We start from the raw sequence: 16,264 nt of genomic DNA, 5'->3' as shown, positions 1-16,264 counted from the left end.
AACCCGGGACCCGCGTAGCAATGCTAGCCACTAGACCACGAGCTGCGGACGACTGTATGTGATCAAACAAGTGACAGACGTCCAGCATATACCAACTCTGCGATAAATGTAAGGCGCTCGTTCCCAAAATGGGCGTCTTTCACAGAGGAATTTCATTTCAAATCGTAGAATGATTATCGTCGCACAACATGTGGCTTTAGCAGAAAATTGTGGCTATTAAAATCAGTGAACCTTAGTGCAATGGATACAGTTTAACGGCATTTGAGTTTGGTATGAGTAGGCGTCATGCTGGTGAGCGTAGAGAGCTTCACATCTTAGTTGGTGACCGGAAGAATGACAGCTGTCACCTGTCACCTAGACCAACTTTCGGAGGGTTTAAAACAAGAAAGGATCATCTACTTCTACATCTAAAGCTACATGATTATTCCGCAGTTCACAATTAGGTGCCTGGCAGGGGGGGGGGGGGTCCTTGAACCACCTTTAAACCTTTCAGACCCACTAGCTACAATTGTGTACTTTAATTTTTCCTTTGTTTTAGCTGCAACAGAAATATTTTTCATCAAGGAAAACTCATATACACACGTGTGAGTGTTCAGTTTTTTCACCATGCACAAGCGCTATCACTTGTCGAGCATCACAATAAAAATATCAACAAGTGAATGTACTAGTGTGCAGCAGCTTGTGGCCACCAGAGTACATGAAAATGGTTGATTAATTATATTTCACTGTATAAACGAATGTTGTTATTGTTCTTTTGCATGGCAATTATTAACTGATCAGATACTTTATTAGAACAGTGAATATCTCAAAATTAATTATTTTGGCCCACAAAATGAAGCCAAGGGTGCAAAGTATATTTTTAAAATGAGTACACACAGTTGTATAAATCTGGCTTTTAAAATGACTAACAAGTCACCTATGAGCATTAGAGTATAAATAAAAATTTTCCTTCTTCCAGAAAAAATTCAGGTCTGAAAGAGATAAACTATTTCTCTATCTTTCCAGTCTCGGACAGCGCGCGGGAAAAACGAACATTTAAATCTCTCCATGCGAGCTCTGATTTCTCTTATTTTATCACGATGATCATTTCCCCCTATGCAGGTGCGTGCCAACAAAATATTTTCACATTTCGAGGAGAAAGTTGGTGATTGAAATTTCACGAGAAGGTCGTGCCGCAGCGAAAAATGGTTCAAATGGCTCTGAGCACTATGGGACTCAACTGCTGAGGTCATTAGTCCCCTAGAACTTAGAACTAGTTAAACCTAACTAACCTAAGGACATCACAAACATCCATGCCCGAGGCAGGATTCGAACCTGCGACCGTAGCGGTCTTGCGGTTCCGGACTGCAGCGCCTTTAACCGCACGGCCACTTCGGCCGGCGCGCAGCGAAAAACGCCTTTTTTAATGACTGCCACTCCAATTCGTGTGTCATATCATTGACACTCTCTCCCCTATTTCGCAGTAACACAGAATGAGCTGCCGTTCTTTGAACTTTTTCGATGTCGTCCGTCAATGCTATCTGATGCGGATCCCACACGTCACGGCAATACTCCAGAAGAGGACTGACAGACGTAGTTTAAACAGTCTCTTTAGCAAATCTGTTACAATTCCTAAGTGTTCTGCCAATAAATCGCAGTCTTCGATTTGCTTTTCTCATAACATTATTGTATGTGACCGTTCCAGTTCAAGTTGTTCGTAATTGTAATCGTAAGTATTTGGCTGAGTTTACAGCCTTTAGATGTGTGTGATTTATCGCGTGACTGAAATTTAGCAGATTCCTTTTAGTGCTTATGTGGATGAGATCCCATTTTTCATTACTTGGAGTCAATTGCCACTTTTTGCATCACACAGATATCTTGTCTAAATCATTTTGAAATTCGTTTTGATCGCCTGATGACTTTACAAGACGGTAATCTGCAAAAATACTAAGAGGACTGCTCAGATTGTCTCCTCAATCGTTTAATCAGATCAGGAACAACAGGGGGCCTTATAACAATTTCCTACGAAACGCGAGATATTACTTTTGTTCTAGTGACAATTTTATAGTATCTATTATCACTACTTGTTCGCTCCGATAGCTGAGTGGTCAGCGCGGCGGTCTGTCACACCAAGGGGCCCGGGTTCGATTCCCGGCTGGGTCGGAGATTTTCTCCGCTCAGGGACTGGGTGTTGTGTTGTTCTCATTATCATTTGATCATCATCCGTGGAAGGCAACGGGAAACCGCCACTGGAATCACTTCCCTAGCCGCTCATGCAGTGGACCTCTCTGACGGGGCTTCCCCTATGACCAGACCTGCCGGAAGGCAGACCACAAAGTTTAAGTTGTCACTACGTTTGTATTCCCTAATTTTAATACATCACTGTTATCACTATCCATTTGACAGGCACTCCTGTATAAAGGCATTCCATGCATTCTGATCTTCAATGACACGTGACCGAGCGGTTCTAGGCGCTTCAGTCCGGAAGTGTGCTCCCTGCCGCCGTTGGATAAGCAGCTGCAGCAGCAAGTCGTATACTCCTAGCTCACTCATTTGTTACATAGTTTAATTCTTAATTTCTTTGCGTGTTTTTGGTACTTGTATTGTTTAATTCATAAATTTCGGGCGTATTATAGTATTTGAGAGTTGTAGCATCGCGTTTTAGTACCTGAATAGTGTAAATTCGCGTAGTCGTTTGTCTTCTGTTTTTGTTTTGAACGGCCAGTGTCGGTTGGTCACAGTCAGTGTGCTCCCTGCCGCCGTTGGATAAGCAGCTGCAGCAGCAAGTCGTATACTCCTAGCTCACTCATTTGTTACATAGTTTAATTCTTAATTTCTTTGCGTGTTTTTGGTACTTGCATTGTTTAATTCATAAATTTCGGGCGTATTATAGTATTTGAGCGTTGCAGCATCGCGTTTTAGTACCTGAATAGCGTAAAATCGCGTAGTCTACTTCCGCCGCCGAGCAGTGTGTCAGCAGTGCGCAAGTAGCAGCATTACTGCATTTACTAGGCAATCTTGTATTTTAATAACCGTTTAAATTTTGTCGATTTATTTGCGCTCTCTGTAGATTAGTTCAGACATTCTCTGCACAACAGTTTTTAGCATGGATAGGGACTGCAACTGCTGTGTTCGGATGCAGGCTGAGTTGGCATCCCTTCGCTCCCAGCTTCAGGCAGTGTTGGCTTCGGTCACACAGCTTGAGGCTGTTGCCAATGGGCATCACTGTGGGGGTCCGGATGGGGGTTTGTCGGGGACGGCCAGCTCGTCCCACGCATCCCCCGATCGGACTAAGACTGTGGTTGCCCGGGATACTGCCCGCATTGAGGCTGATCCCTCACCTGTGGTAGAGTGGGAGGTCGTCTCAAGGTGTGGCAGGGGGCGAAAGACATTCCGGAGGGCTGAACGGAAGGCCTCTCCAGTTTGTCTGACGAACCGGTTTCAGGCTCTGTCTCAGGCTGATACTGATCTATGGCCGACATGGCTGCTTGTCCTGTTCCAGAGGTTGCCCCTCAGTCTGCAAGATCCGGGCGGTCGCAGAGGGTGGGCTTACTGGTAGTTGGGAGCTCCAACGTCAGGCGCGTAATGGGGCCCCTTAGGGAAATGGCAGCAAGAGAGGGGAAGAAAACCACTGTGCACTCCGTGTGCATACCGGGGGGAGTCATTCCAGATGTGGAAAGGGTCCTTCCAGATGCCATGAAGGGTACAGAGTGCACCCATCTGCAGGTGGTCGCTCATGTCGGCACCAAAGATGTGTGTCACTATGGATCGGAGGAAATCTTCTCTGGCATCCGGCGGCTATCTGATTTGGTGAAGACTGCCAGTCTCGCTAGCGGGATGAAAGCAGAGCTCACCATCTGCAGCATCGTCGACAGGACTGACTGCGGACCTTTGTTACAGAGCCGAGTGGAGGGTCTGAATCAGAGGCTGAGACGGTTCTGCGACCATGTGGGCTGCGGATTCCTCGACTTGCGCCATAGGGTGGTGGGGTTTCGGGTTCCGCCGGATAGGTCAGGAGTCCACTACACGCAACAAGCGGCTACACGGATAGCAGGGGTTGTGTGGCGTGGGCTGGGCGGTTTTTTACGTTAGATGGCCTTGGGCAAGTACAGAAAGGGCAACAGCCTCAATGGGTGCGGGGCAAAGTCAGGACATGCGGGGACCAAGCAGCAATCGGTATTGTAATTGTCAACTGTCGAAGCTGCGTTGGTAAAGTACCAGAACTTCAAGCGCTGATAGAAAGCACCGAAGCTGAAATCGTTATAGGTACAGAAAGCTGGCTGAAGCCAGAGATAAATTCTGCCGAAATTTTTACAAAGGTACAGACGGTGTTTAGAAAGGATAGATTGCATGCAACCGGTGGTGGAGTGTTCGTCGCGGTTAGTAGTAGTTTATCCTGTAGTGAAGTAGAAGTGGATAGTTCCTGTGAATTATTATGGGTGGAGGTTACACTCAACAACCGAGCTAGGTTAATAATTGGCTCCTTTTACCGACCTCCCGACTCAGCAGCATTAGTGGCAGAACAACTGAGAGAAAATTTGGAATACATTTCACATAAATTTTCTCAGCATGTTATAGTCTTAGGTGGAGATTTCAATTTACCAGATAGAGACTGGGACACTCAGATGTTTAGGACAGGTGGTAGGGACAGAGCATCGAGTGACATTATACTGAGTGCACTATCCGAAAATTACCTCGAGCAATTAAACAGAGAACCGACTCGTGGAGATAACATCTTGGACCTACTGATAACAAACAGACCCGGACTTTTCGACTCTGTATGTGCAGAACAGGGAATCAGTGATCATAAGGCCGTTGCAGCATCCCTGAATACGGAAGTTAATAGGAATATAAAAAAAGGGAGGAAGGTTTATCTGTTAGCAAGAGTAATAGAAGGCAGATTTCAGACTACCTAACAGATCAAAACGAAAATTTCTGTTCCGACACTGACAATGTTGAGTGTTTATGGAAAAAGTTCAAGACAATCGTAAAATGCGTTTTAGACAGGTACGTGCCGAGTAAAACTGTGAGGGACGGGAAAAACCCACCGTGGTACAACAACAAAGTTAGGAAACTAATGCGAAAGCAAAGAGAGCTTCACTCCAAGTTTAAACGCAGCCAAAACCTCTCAGACAAACAGAAGCTAAACGATGTCAAAGTTAGCGTAAGGAAGGCTATGCGTGAAGCATTCAGTGAATTCGAAAGTAAAATTCTATGTACAGACTTGACAGAAAATCCTAGGAAGTTCTGGTCTTACGTTAAATCAGTAAGTGGCTCGAAACAGCATATCCAGACACTCCGGGATGATGATGGCATTGAAACAGAGGATGACACGCGTAAAGCTGAAATACTAAACACCTTTTTACAAAGCTGTTTCACAGAGGAAGACCGCACTGCAGTTCCTTCTCTAAATCCTCGCACAAACGAAAAAAATGGCTGACATCGAAATAAGTGTCCAAGGAATAGAAAAGCAACTGGAATCACTCAACAGAGGAAAGTCCACTGGACCTGACGGGATAACAATTCGATTCTACACAGAGTACGCGAAAGAACTTGCCCCCCTTCTAACAGCCGTGTACCGCAAGTCTCTAGAGGAACGGAGGGTTCCAAATGATTGGAAAAGAGCACAGGTAGTCCCAGTCTTCAAGAAGGGTCGTCGAGCAGATGCGCAAAACTGACGTCGATCTGTTGTAGAATTTTAGAACATGTTTTTTGCTCGAGTATCATGTCGTTTTTGGAAACCCAGAATCTACTATGTAGGAATCAATATGGATTCCGGAAACAGCGATCGTGTGAGACCCAACTCGCTTTATTTGTTCATGAGACCCAGAAAATATTAGATACAGGCTCCCAGGTAGATGCTATTTTTCTTGACTTCCGGAAAGCGTTCGATACAGTTCCGCACTGTCGCCTGATAAACAAAGTAAGAGCCTACGGAATATCAGACCAGCTGTGTGGCTGGATTGAAGAGTTTTTAGCAAACAGAACACAGCATGTTGTTATCAATTGAGAGACGTCTACAGACGTTAAAGTAACCTCTGGCGTGCCACAGGGGAGTGTTATGGGACCATTGCTTTTCACAATATATATAAATGACCTGGTAGATAGTGTCGGAAGTTCCATGCGGCTTTTCGCGGATGATGCTGTAGTATACAGAGAAGTTGCAGCATTAGAAAATTGTAGCGAAATGCAGGAAGATCTGCAGCGGATAGGCACTTGGTGCAGGGAGTGGCAACTGTCCCTTAACATAGACAAATGTAATGTATTGCGATTACATAGAAAGAAGGATCCGTTATTGTATGATTATATGATAGCGAAACAAACACTGGTAGCAGTTACTTCTGTAAAATATCTGGGAGTATGCGTGCGGAACGATTTGAAGTGGAATGATCATATAAAATTAACTGTTGGTAAGGCGGGTGTCAGGTTGAGATTCATTGGGAGAGTGCTTAGAAAATGTAGTCCATCAACAAAGGAGGTGGCCTACAAAACACTCGTTCAACCTATACTTGAGTATTGCTCATCAGTGTGGGATCCGTACCAGATCGGGTTGACGGAGGAGATACAGAAGATCCAAAGAAGAGCGGCGCGTTTCGTCACAGGGTTATTTGGTAACCGTGATAGCGTTACGGAGATGTTTAATAAACTCAAGTGGCAGACTCTGCAAGAGAGGCGCTCTGCATCGCGGTGTAGCTTGCTCGCCAGGTTTCGAGAGGGTGCGTTTCTGGATGAGGTATCGAATATATTGCTTCCCCCTACTTATACCTCCCGAGGAGATCACGAATGTAAAATTAGATTAGAGCGCGCACGGAGGCTTTCAGACAGTCGTTCTTCCCGCGAACCATACGCGACTGGAACAGGAAAGGGAGGTAATGACAGTGGCAAGTAAAGTGCCCTCCGCCACACACCGTTGGGTGGCTTGCGGAGTATAAATGTAGATGTAGATGTAGATGTAGAACCGCGCGACCGCTACGGTCGCAGGTTCGAATCCTGCCTCGGGCTTGGATGTGTGTGATGTCCTTAGGTTAGTTAGGTTTAAGTAGTTCTAAGTTCTAGGGGACTGACGACCTGAGATGTTATGTCCCATAGTGCTCATAGCCATTTGAACCATTTTTTAATGACACTCATCATTACCGCTCGTGTACGTTTTCCAATGCTGCCCACCCACCTTAAATCAGGTCGTCGTCTCGGACTTTCCAGCAAACTTCCTCATTCCAGCCTTTCCCTGGATACGTGTGTCGCTCATTTGCTTCCCATTTCATTTGCAGTCATAATTACCTCTTCCTTGATACATTTCTCTGTTTCTCACGTCTCTCCTGCTTATTCGCAACATGCATCTCTCCACTGGGTGCTGAACAACCCTCAGTTTCTGAATAATTTTTGTGGTGTCACTGCTAGACACCACACTTGCTAGGTGGTAACTTAAATCGGCCGCGGTCCTGTAGTACATGTCGGACCCGCGTGTCGCCACTGTGTAATCGCAATCCTAGCGCCACCACATGGCAGGTCACAAGACACGGACTTGACCTCGCCCCAGTTGTACGGACGACATAGCTTGCGACAAGACGTATCACGTCTTCCTCTCATTTGCCGAGAGACAGATTAAATAGCCTTCAGCTAGTCCATCGCTACTACCTAGCAAGGCGCCATGTGTATCATTGCTAATTGCTTACTACTATGCAAGAGATGTATTTCAACAAGAACAAGACTACATTAAAGTTAAGTATATTAAAATCTCTCTTCTTTTCTTTATAGTTTTTCATCCAGTCTCCTGTTTCAGAATTTACGCCCGTCTGCGTTAGTTTCGCGTGCACCTAGCCACTCATTGTGTCGAGACCTTAGGGAATCGACACAACAATATTTTGGCGCCGAGGAGTGGTGCCGCGCCCACGTTGCAGTCTTTGTGTTATACTTGCTCTAATTTGCTTGTGTCATGGCTTCGCCGCATTCTCCAGATGTACTGTCCGAATTTTTTCGCTTGCAGAATCAGCAGACGCAGGCGTTATTGGAAGCCCTTGGACAGCTCGTCCAGGGTCAACGTGCGCTGCAAACCGATGCGGCGGCAGCCGCTTCTTCGCTACCGCAGCCACACAACGCTGTCGCACCGCCATTTAGGCCCTTTGAGGCCACCACCGAAAGCTGGACTGAGTGGGCCGATCAGTTCAACTTCCACCTCACTGCTTATGGAATTCAAGGTAAAGAGCGGCAGCCGTTTTTGCTTTCTTGTGTCGGTGTGTCTACCTACCGTGTGATAGTGAAATTGTTTCCCCGACGCGACGTAGCAACTCTGACCTACGAGGAAATTTTGTCGGCTTTAGATGCCTATTTCAAAGAAACAGTTAATGTTGTTGCAAAACGGTATACGTTTTTTCGTACAAAACGTACGGCCGGTCAGACTAACAGGGAGTGGGTAGCAACTTTGCAAGGACTTACTAGAGACTGCGCGTTTGCCTGTGAATGTGGCCTCCCATATTCAGATACTATGGTGCGTGATGCAATTGCACAGAACGTTTCTGATGTTCGCATAAAGGTACAGATTTTGAAGCTAGTTAATCCCTCCCTGCAACAAGTGATAGACATATTGGACAGGCAAGACACACTTGACTTTGCTCAGGCATCATTTGAAACTTCGCCAGCAGTGTGTCACATTAATCGGCCCGCCCGGCCTGCTGCACGGGACGCTAAGCGGCCCTCGCGCCCGACTTCGCAGCGGCCGCCTAGCTTGCAACCACGTGCGCCGCGTAAGCAAGCAACTGCAGTGAAATCTTGCCCGCGGTGTGCAACTAGACATTCGCGTGAAAATTGCCCGTCACGCCAAGCTATTTGCTTTTACTGTCACAAGAAAGGACATGTACAAAGTGTTTGCCGGAAAAAGTTAAGATCAGACAATCACGCAAATTCCAGGCCCTTTGCTTCGCGCCGGAATCGAACCCAGGACAATCAGGCTCGTGGACCTTCGCCCATGGACATTCATGTGGTTCATTCCCACCTGTCCAGTGACACTTTAGCTAACAGTGACTGTGTTCGTCCCACCCAAAGTGTGCGTCGACGTCGCCGGAAATCCCGTAAAGTTGCAAGTGCTTCTGGACCTGTATCAGTTCAAATTGCACGTGACAGTCGCTCTTGTCGTCAACAAGACAATAAACTTTTTGTGGACTTAGACTTTGCAGGAAAAGTGATACCATTCCAGCTCGATACCGGAGCTGCAGTTTCATTGCTTAATCACGACACGTACAAACAACTGGGCCAACCGCCATTGCGTGCCGCAAATGTTACGTTAACTAGTTACTCAGGACAGCATATACCTGTGTTAGGACAGTGCAGCCTTATTGCAACATACAAGGGACAGACAAAACTTGTGTCATTTTACGTTCTTCGTTCCTCTAGTGCAGTGAACTTGTTTGGTTTAGATTTGTTTCAATTGTTTAATTTGTCTATTGTAAATCAGGTCCTATCTGTGAATCAGACTGTGCCTTCCGCCAGCGTTTCTAGTCTTTGTGAAGAATTTGCAGACATTTTTGCACCGGGCCTTGGTTGCGCTAAGAACTATGAAGCGCATTTGGCACTGAAAGACAACGCGCAACCGAAATTTTTCAGAGCGCGCAATGTTCCCCACGCATTGCGTGATGAGGTCGCACGAACATTAGCCGAATTAGAATCTCAAGGTGTCATTGAACGAGTGCAGGCTTCTCTCTGGGCCTCGCCCTTAGTAATTTTGCCCAAACCTTCCGGAAAATTGAGACTTTGCGTGGACTTCAAGGCAACTGTGAATCCACAACTTGTGACTGCTACTTTTCCTTTGCCCCGCCCGGAAGATCTTTTTGACAAACTGTGCCCGGGAAAATATTTTTCAAAATTGGACCTAGCAGATGCGTACTTGCAAATACCTGTGGACGCAGAATCCCAGCGCGTCTTAGTGGTAAACACGCATCTTGGCTTGTATCGCTTCAAAAGACTGCCATTCGGGTGTGCATCCGCCCCTGCTTTGTTTCAGCAATATTTACAAACTATTTGTGCGTCGGTCCCTACTGCTGCGAACTATCTGGACGATATTGTGATCTCAGGAAAGACAGAAGCCGAACATTTGCAGAATCTCCGGACCTTATTTCAGGTCTTGCGTCAGAATGGTCTTCGCTTGAGGAAGGACAAATGTGTGTTTTTTGCTCGTGACTTACCGTACCTGGGCCATGTCCTTAACGCCCAAGGTATACATCCGAGTCCAGAGCACCTTCGTGCCATTCAGGACTTGCCGTCACCGCAGAACTTAAAACAGCTACAGAGTGTGCTGGGTAAGGTAAATTATTATCATCGGTTTGTGCGCAATGCTTCTTCTATTTCAGCTCCGCTTCATCGCTTACGCCGTACAGGTGTTCCGTTCGTCTGGACGACGGAATGCGAACGCGCCTTTCGCCAGTTGAAATCGGCGTTACTTTCAAATACTTGCCTTACGCCATTCGATCCTCGAAAACCCCTTTTGTTGATGGTAGATGCATCGGATTTCGGGATCGGTGCTGTGCTTGCGCACAAGGATGGCTCGCATGATCGCCCTATTGCCTTTGCGTCCAAATTGCTCTCATCTGCGCAAAGCCATTATTCACAAATAGAGAAAGAAGCTTTAGCTCTAGTGTTTGGTGTTACCAAGTTCCATGACTTCTTGTATGGTCGTCACTTTACAATCATCACGGACCACAAACCTTTGACATCGCTTTTTCATCCGAACAAACCTGTACCTCCACGTACAGCGCAGAAATTCATTCGCTGGTCTCTTTTTCTCTCGCAGTACCGCTACGATATCTTGTATCGGTCCACTGCTAAGCACGGAAACGCTGATGCGTTGTCCCGTTTGCCTGTTGCTGAGGATAAAGCATTCGATTCTTCCGAACTTGCTTGCATGTTCATTGATTCGGAAGCCGATAACGTGGTCGCATCGTTTCCGATTGATTTTCGTCGTGTAGCTACAGCCACAGCTGCTGACCCTGTCCTTGCTCCTGTTTTGCGTTTTGTTGCTACGCAATGGCCCTTGTCAAAGTCACGGATCGAGGATCCTTTGGTTCGCCGTTTTTTTGCTCACAAGGAGAGACTTTTTGTCCGACGTGGTGTTTTGTTGTTGCGTTCCGATACTGATCAATCCCGAGTCGTGGTCCCACGTTCGTTACAGTCCTCTGTCTTAAAGCTTCTTCACCAAGGACATTGGGGTATAGTGCGAACGAAACAGCTTGCTCGTCAGCACTGTACTTGGTTCGGAATCGATGCTGCGATTACGAATATGTGCTCCTCTTGCGTGGCGTGTGCCGAACAACAATCCGCACCGCCGCGGAAATTCTTTGCATGGCCGAAAGCCACTTCCCCTTGGCAACGCTTGCACATCGATTTTGCTGGTCCATTCTGGAATGCTCGATGGTTGGTTGTGGTCGATGCTTTCAGTAATTTTCCTTTTGTTGTCCGGATGTCTTCCACGACGTCTTCTGCCACAATCCAAGCCTTGTCTGCTATCTTTTGCATTGAAGGTCTTCCGCAGACTATTGTTTCCGACAATGGCCCACAATTCATGTCCGCAGAATTTCAGTCATTCTGCCAGGCCAATGGTATTCAACATCTGACATCCGCGCCGTTTTCGCCTCAGTCAAACGGTGCCGCTGAACGATTGGTCCGGACTTTCAAGTCACAGATGTTGAAGTTGAAAGAGTCGCATTCTCGGGAGGACGCTTTGTTGCTCTTTTTGTCTTCATATCGCTCTCAGCCTCGCGATGGTCGCTCGCCGGCTGAGTTGCTTCATGGTCGTTCTCATCGTACTTTGATGTCTTTGCTGCATCCGCCACATCAGGTTCCTGTGCTGCGGCAGTCTCCTGCTTTTGCTCCTGGCGACGTTGTCTATTATCGCAACTATCGCGGTTCACGGCGTTGGCTCGCAGGGCGCATTCTTCGCTGCCTCGGCCGCGCGATGTATTTGGTTTTGGGGGCCTCTGGTGAGGTGCGTCGGCATCTCAATCAGCTGCGCCTCTGTCGTCGCCTGGGTTCTGCCGCTCCCCGTCTGCTTTCAGCGACGGAGCCGTCCGGTCAGCGCCTTGGGGACCCATCTACTGGCTCGCCTCATCCCCAGGTGTTACCGACGATGCCTTCCATTTTGCCTCATGGCGTCGCGCCGCCGCAGCCGCCTCCGGCGCCGCCCGCAGCGGACGCTTCGCTGCAACCGCATGGCGCCTCCCTGGGTCACGCGCCGCCGCTTGCTTCCCGTGACCAGCCGTCCTCCGCCATGGACTTCTTGCCCGCTCCGGACCAGATGTCGTCTTCGCCCGTCGGGTGCTCCGACCACATGGAGGTCGACCCTTCTGTCTCATTACGTGCGCATACACCTCATGTTGACGTGCACCCTGGACTAGGTTTGCAGGCGTTTCCTAGCTCCCCTCGGACCGAATGGCCGGGTGCGGGTGGCACAGCCTCGCCTGTTGTTAGGCTCCCCACCTCATCGCATACGTCAACATGGGGTCCTCCCCACGGCGGGCGGAAGCCTTATCTCACGACCGTTCGCCGATTTGCGGGGGAGGAATGTGGTGTCACTGCTAGACACCACACTTGCTAGGTGGTAACTTAAATCGGCCGCGGTCCTGTAGTACATGTCGGACCCGCGTGTCGCCACTGTGTAATCGCAATCCTAGCGCCACCACATGGCAGGTCACAAGACACGGACTTGACCTCGCCCCAGTTGTACGGACGACATAGCTTGCGACAAGACGTATCACGTCTTCCTCTCATTTGCCGAGAGACAGATTAAATAGCCTTCAGCTAGTCCATCGCTACTACCTAGCAAGGCGCCATGTGTATCATTGCTAATTGCTTACTACTATGCAAGAGATGTATTTCAACAAGAACAAGACTACATTAAAGTTAAGTATATTAAAATCTCTCTTCTTTTCTTTATAGTTTTTCATCCAGTCTCCTGTTTCAGAATTTACGCCCGTCTGCGTTAGTTTCGCGTGCACCTAGCCACTCATTGTGTCGAGACCTTAGGGAATCGACACAACAATTTTCACCTTCAAAGTCCATTTCTCGTTACCATAAGTCACAACTGGCAGTACACATTGTTCATAAATTCCCAATTTCAGACGAGTTTATGCAGTTTACTAAGAGCACTCCAGGCTATATTTGCTCTTCTGTTTATTTCTTTTGTTGTCATCCGGTGGTAGGCCACATCATTGGTCGTTAGTAGTAAATTCAAACAGCAAAGATTTGTTATTTAAAACATCGACCATGTAGTGTCTAGGAAGCCTGCATTCTCGGTTCCTAGACAAACAATCAAACCAGTCGTATTAATGAGTTTTATTACAATAAGAAAATTATAATAAACAAAGGGCGACATACTTTCTTCCGTATAGACAATCCCAAGTCTGTGCTACATAGAGAATACCAACGAAGTGATCTAGCGTTGACACTGCTGTCCAAGTCGCTAATCTTGAAGCTGCTATTGAACTGCGCCGTCACCAGTCGGTCGATGCGCTTATGTCCTCTTCACAAAGGGGTTGCTGCTGTCACATTGTCGTCATGGACGGAGGTACAGTCAGCATGCGATTGGCTGGCTTCTTCTCACAGCCTTCTCTTCCCTGTCGTTCTCGACTGCCGTGCCGGTGCTTGATTTTACGCCGTAACAGACCAGTAAACGCTCGGATTCCAAGAACATTTTCAGTTAATGAACACATACTTTCAGATACTGGAATTACATCCACAATACAACGCCTAGCACTCTGCAAAGATAATACAAAAAAAGCCAATTCTTGTAAAACAAAAGTAGCAATATTTTGGCAAAGGGGCGGTGCACGATGCGCATTATTATCGAACAATCTCTTAAAACTGTAGATTCCATTCACTTTAACACACTGGTGAGAAAGTGGTTGTTCGACTAGAGTGTCAATGAACTCAAAAGCAAGAAATCGAGTGAACTTAAAGCATGACTCATTACATGTGTTGCACGACACAAAAGGAAATATAAAAAATTATTTTGAAATAAGCCAAACTAATCGTGTAATTGAATAATTATTGCTTGATTTAATAAAAAAACTCTAAAAATGTCACGTGAGTTTCATTTTTTGGACGTTAACAAATTATCATTTATCATTCGTTATTTTAAAAATATTAATTCTTTTCTCAATCTATAATGTAGTTATGGAACAAATTTTGTTTGAGTATTTAATGACTTTTGATCTTGCTCAGGGGAAACGGTCTCAGCAAGTTTGGGAGCCGCTGACGAAGGTGTCCAGAGATGAAGTTCTGTAATTACAACTGCGACTTTCAGAGGTACCGTTGGTTCACTCTTACTCTTGACGGACGATCATTCAAGTTTGTATCTAGCTGCTCTGTCGCTTGTTTTGTTGATGTTCAGAAGATTTTGCCGTTTTGTTAGTCTCATCATAAGTACCAAGAACTTTGCATTTTATTGCAACTAGATCTTCTGAAGACCCTTTCAGGTGAAATGTCTTGTGAATAACCATTACCTCGTTCCGAGAATGTTCTATTATGTTTACGAAATTTTTTGACATTAGGGTCTAAACAGCTTCTGAATTAGACGTCAGTGTAAAACAGTTTTCTTGTCCAATCCACCTGTCTAGGAGAAGAACATTTTCTTTGCCTGACATAATCTAATTTCTGTGTTTGTGCACCTTCTATAATTTTACTACTTAAATGCTATAAATCCATAATTTCTGATTAGGTGCCCAATTTTTTTCCCAATTTTTTATTGTGATGTAATTATACCTCTACTTATATACACTGATTTGTATCACCAATAGAATGTAGGATAATTAAGGGGAAACGCCAGTATCTGAAATAAAGTTTGACAGGTAATTAGATTAGTGGCATGAGAAGGATGTTTGAAAAAATCTAATGATATCAGAGGAAGGAATTACTCTTGATTTCCAAAGTGGTACCAGCATTCCAGTTAGCACAATGACTGTGCTTGGCAAGTTAAAAAGAATGAGGTACAGTGATCGGTCGGCTCCTCATAAACCATACATGTCTGTAGTCAGTGCTAAGTGATACTTGAGGTGGTGCAAAGAGCGGCGTGACTGTACAGTAGACGAATGGAAACGAGTGATTTTGGAGGGATGGATCGCGCTATACCTGTGGCAATCCGATGGAAGGGTCTGGCTTTGGCGAATGCCTCGAGATCTTTACCTCCCATGGAGTATATTGCCAACAGTGAAATACGAAGGAGGCAGTGTTAGTTATGGGGATGTTTTTTATGGTTAGTGTGAAGTCCCCTTATTGTGCTTGAGAAAACGCTAAATTCTGAAGGATTTGAAAATATTGGACAGCACTGCGTACTGCGTAAGTAGAGGAACAGAGTGGAGACAATGGCTGTTTATATTAATATGACAACGCACCCTGTCATAAATCAGTATCTGTAAGGCAATGTTGTGCACACAATAACATTCCTGAAGAGGACTGGGCTGCTCAGAGCCCATACCCAGTGACACATCTCTGAGATGAGTTATAACGTCGACTTCGCTCCAGACCCCATCATCCAAAATCACTACCTTCTCTGGTTTAACGCTTGAGATACAGTGGACTGCCATTCTTCCACAGATATTCTGAAATCTCATTGAAAGTATCTCAAGCAGAGTTCAAGCCGTCATAAAGACGATAGGTGGCCATACCAGATAGCAATGTCCACTAATATGTGTCCAGACACTTTTGCTCAGATGGTGTAGCTTCTAGTAAGCTTAAAGTGAGAAATTCCGCTTTGCTTCTGTTAAATAATCTGAACTTCAAACATAAGATCCACTATGACGTTCTTAATGTTTTCGCTTCAGGTGTGAATGGTCTCCCACTTACCCATGCCACCACTTCGGAAGTGTTAATGTGTCTGCCATGCCACTACACTAGGTTCAATGAGAGTGCTATCAGTAATTGCTAGCCTTCAGAAAGGATAAGTTTATGGAGCGACATTTATCAGTTTATTTTTATCAACTGTTGTTTTTCTAAATTTTGGTGTTAGTTAGCCTAACAAAAGCCATAAGTGCCTTGATGTCATTATGTTTCCGAGGCTGCTTCAAAGAGAAAAGGTGAAGCACTTCTTAAATATGAAATACTGTTCGATTCTAATAGTTGCTCCAGTTTCGTTGGATACTTGACTGTAAGGAAACAGTGCTCCTAAAACACGGAACTACTTAAAACGCTTTCGAAGTGCTTTCGAAGTATGTTAAAGTTGTTGTTTGCCGCTAAACAGTTACCTGAAACACAAGGTTCAAATGAATTGCCTGAAGTACGTTTTTTTTTTTTATTTATGCTTTTA

Source organism: Schistocerca nitens, chromosome 1 (assembly GCF_023898315.1).
Source record: "Schistocerca nitens isolate TAMUIC-IGC-003100 chromosome 1, iqSchNite1.1, whole genome shotgun sequence".
NCBI classification, from domain to species: Eukaryota; Metazoa; Arthropoda; class Insecta; order Orthoptera; family Acrididae; genus Schistocerca; species Schistocerca nitens.
The sequence above is the reverse complement of the archived record's forward strand: the minus strand, read 5'-3'. Positions refer to the sequence as shown.